Source organism: Mustela nivalis (genome assembly GCF_964662115.1).
Source record: "Mustela nivalis genome assembly, chromosome: X".
In the NCBI taxonomy this organism is placed as follows: Eukaryota; Metazoa; Chordata; class Mammalia; order Carnivora; family Mustelidae; genus Mustela; species Mustela nivalis.
This window is the reverse complement of record NC_139040.1, coordinates 14,835,566-14,839,606: the sequence shown is the minus strand read 5'-3', so window position 1 is coordinate 14,839,606 and position 4,041 is coordinate 14,835,566. Positions and strand designations below refer to the sequence as shown.

The 4,041-nt window shown below is 48.0% G+C and overlaps 1 long non-coding RNA gene across 1 annotated transcript; it reads left to right on the top strand.

Moving 5' to 3' along the window:
• Window positions 1-2,345: 2,345 nt before the first annotated feature.
• On the top strand, window positions 2,346-3,345 carry LOC309855954. Its single transcript, XR_014307015.1, has 2 exons — window positions 2,346-2,607; window positions 3,081-3,345. It is a non-coding gene; the product is annotated as an uncharacterized lncRNA (long non-coding RNA).
• The last annotated feature ends 696 nt before the right edge of the window (window positions 3,346-4,041 follow it).

Below are 4,041 nucleotides of genomic sequence, written 5' to 3'. Positions count from 1 at the left end.
GTGCATGCCTAGAAATGGAATTTCTGGATCATGTGGTAATCTATGTTTAGGTTTTTGAGAAACTGCTAAATCATTTTCTAAAATGAATGCACTGTAGTACGCCCACCAGCCTTGTATAAGGGTCAGATTTCTTGGAAAGTCAATCTTGATTCTTCCCTCTCCCTGAGTTCACATGCAGCTAATTAATCACCCAAGTCCTGCCAGTTGAACAAATCCAACATGTCTCCAAACCGTGCCTTCTGCTCCGGTCTTGCTACTACTGCTTCCCAGATTATCTCTCATCTGGACCATTGCAATTCTGTCCTCCACTCGCTGTCACAATGGGCTCTTTAAAACAGGCACTTTTGGGGTGCCTGGGTAGCTCAGTGGGTTAAACGACTGCCTTGGCTCAGGTCATGATCCCAGAGTCCTGGGATTAAGTCCCCTATCAGGCTGTCTGCTCATCAGGGAGCCTGCTTCTCTCTCTCCCTCTCTGTGTCAAATAAATAAACAAAACAAAACAAAACAAAACAAACAAACAAACAAACAAAAAAAAAAAAAACAGAGGAAAAGACAGGCACTTGACCGCATCCTTGCCCTACTTGTGCTTGAAACCCAGTAAGTGCTTGAAACCCTACAGTGCCTCTTAACTCTAGCTGTATCAGAGTCACCTGGACATATTTCTTTTTTTAAGATTTTATTTATTTGACACAGAGAGAGAGAGAAAGCATAAGGAGGGGGAAAGGCAGAGGGAGAGGGAGAAGCCGGGAGCCTGACTCGGGTGGATCCCCGGACACTGAGCTGAAGGCAGATGCTTAAACCACTGAGCCACCCAGGCGCCCTGCCTGGACAGATTTCTAATATCCTGACTCCCGAGTTACACCCGAGGCTGATGAAATCGTAATCTCGGGGGTTGGGAATCCAGGCATCAAGCTCTCTGGGTGATTCCAATATGTAGCCAAATAAGAGAAACGTTGCTTTTGTGGCTCCCTGTTGCTCAGAGGATAGCATCCAAATTCTTCACCCCCTGACTCCCGACCCCCTCTTCATCTGTATCTCTTACCCCTCCTCCGGGCCTCACACAGAAAGCCCCAGCCAGCTGACCTTGCCACTGTCGTGACTCTGACTCGGTCCTAGAATGGCTTTAGGCCCCTGGCCCAGGACTTCCTCTTAAGCCCGGGATCTATCATAGAGGCTACTCCAAGGGCATTATTTGGACCCAGTAGGGGGCCACCTCCATGGGTTTTCTTCCCCTTGGGCCTTTAATAAGAGTTTATTCCCATTAGTCCACCTCGATGTGCAAAAAAGCCCCCCAAAGCCACTCTTCTTTGCAGCTTCGCCTCTTAAAAATCCTCCCTTCTGGCTTTACTTTCTGGCTGGCTCTTTCCTGTGTCCAAACTGAAAGCCCAAAGTGAGAGAAACCCACACTGCGGAGTGACTCGCTGGGGTCTGGTGCCAAAAATCTTACAACGCCCACTTTCCAATCAAGGGTGACTAAATTATGAACTTGCACCGCCCACACCCCCTCCTTTGTAGTTCCTCACTCGCCAGCTATCACCTATTTTATAATTAGTAGTTGATTAGCATGAAAAAAGATCTTCCTTCCTGAATGAGTCCTCACAATTGGGTTTTTCAACTTCTGACCCAAAGTGCCAGACAATTTAGGGTTGTTGTTTGCTTGCTGGCTTGCTGGCTTTTTCTTTTCACTTGCCAAATCCTTGAAGCACATTCGGAACAATGCAGCTTGAAAGCAGTTAGCCCGTTTCAGCGCACACACAGAAGAGCGCCCAAGTTCAAGTTCGCGTTTCCACCACAGGTAGAAAAACTGCTTTTTCCTTTTGGAGGAAAAGACCGAGATCAACAGCCATGGCGTCCAAAGTTGAAGCTTCAGTTGAGGGAAATGAGATTCTGTTTTCCACGTGACACTGAGTTTGTGTTCCAAGGGCAGGACTCTACCAAATCAGGGCTGTCTTTTTTTCCGGGAGAGTGTGGATGCTACATGGTGGGTTTGGGGGGGGCACCCAATGGATGGAGTTGAAGCGTTTCCCCACCTGTTTATTACCGGCCAACACAGAGGTGGCATTGCTGCTCTGTCCCTGAGAAGGCTCCTCGCACAATTGACTTATTTTGCTCATCAGCGAGAACATGAAAATGTCTTTTTCACTTCTCTGTGATCATCTCCCCAGCTCAGCAACTTCGTGCGCCCCTGTTACTTTGATTTATTCAAATGATGTAAAATGTCAACCTATTGAGATCCGGGGGGGACCGTGGGTAGTGTCATCCAGTGCCCTGAAAAGCCAACGGATTTCAACTCTGAACGGATGTCAGCGAGGGGCAAAAGTGAGTCTGTGGGACCTCTTCCTGCCATGCTTCTTTCTCAGTGGAGTGCTTCAAGGTGACTCAAATGCACTTACTGAGGAAGCCCCATGGCACCTTTGGCCAAAAAGAAAAGAGTCATTGAGATAACAGAGCAGAACCTGTTGGTCCCAACCGCCCTCCGATCTTACTGGATGGGCGACAGCTCCAGGAGGGGGACAGTCTTCATGAGGATGTGCCTGGTGGAGGACATCATGGGACATTTCATTAATGAGTCTGTGAGGATATCCTCTTATGGGGCTTGGCACCAAGGTAGGAAGCCCCCACGGCACGTCAGCTATTGCTCTGATTAATAGATGTTTATTTCCATAGGGTGCCACTGATGGCTGACTTGGCCTCAGACACACGGTGACCGTTCCCAAAGTTCTATCCTGCTGGTGGCCGGCCTGGTGTGCTGGCTTAGTCAAAACCATGACAAGAACCCTCAGGGAGATGTCTTAGTTCTCTTAGTGGGCTGGAATTCAGCAAACTGTAACGGGTCTTGAAATAACTGGATGTTAAGGAAACAAGCTGGGAGGCACCCCTAAGGCAAGCCTAAGCCTTGTGCTGTCTGTCAACAGGGAGTGGCATATTAGCGCTGTGTGCAGGAAGTCGGTCTTGAAGTGCTATATATAACAGAGCTTTGACCTTGTTCTTAGCTGAGGTCAGGTTCGCTTCCTCTAGAGCCTTTGCCAAGTGGCCTTTGTGGTTCCGCAGCACCCTGAGCTCTCTCTTAACTTTTTCAGAGGGATGACAAAATGGATTCGCCGGCTGGCTGCAGTGAATGGTCGTGTGTGTCCTCGGTGCCGAGGGCTGGAGGGTCACAGCTGAAGACCTCCTGAGATTCATGGTCTAGGTGGGGACACAGACGGTGACAAGCTGCCGCCAGCCCCTACTGGCTCAGGAGGGTTAATAAGTGTTCGGGAATATTGCAGACCAACTGTGAAACACACCAGTGTCATAAATTGAATTATATAAACTTACCATTAAATAAAATAGAATTAAAACAAAGGTAACAAGGACTCAAGGTTTATCACTTCCTAACCTTTTTTTCCCCCTTGCTTTTATTATTCTCTCTGTTCTTGAGGTAATCTATGGCTCTTGGATCTCCATAGTGAAAATAATATGTGCAGTATAGAATATAATAATATGTATATGGTATAGAATATAAAAATATGATCTCCTATAATGTTGTGCGGCTGACATTTCTTCCCAGCTCAGTGTTGAGGGACCTCACATTGGTCGCCCAAGATGGGCCATGGCAGGAGTACTAACATTGTGGAAATCAGCCATCGTTAGAACGTAGGATCTTTTTTTCTTCCAGAAAACTAGTTATTAAACATTCACCAGAGCCGCACCAGAGACAGACTAGCACATAGGTGATTACGGTCAATCCGACGGGCCCCACAGCTATGTGATTTCAGTGTAGGCTGCGGGGGAGTGTGAGGAAGTGTCCCCGAAGGCTCCAGAGAGAAACCAGTGCTTAAGCAAGCCCCTGAAGGATCCTTAGGAGCCAAGGCCCAGAAGCAAGACTGGGCAGAAATGATGTGTTCCTTGCCCTTGGGGCATCTCTGTGCAGTGAGAGAGACTGATGAAGAAACAGGTGTAAGAAAATGTAGGGTCAGGTGCCCTGCTGGGGACTGTGGGTGGGGAAGGCTGGATGCTCTGGAAGCACAGAGGTTTCCTGGAGGAGGTGACATGATATAT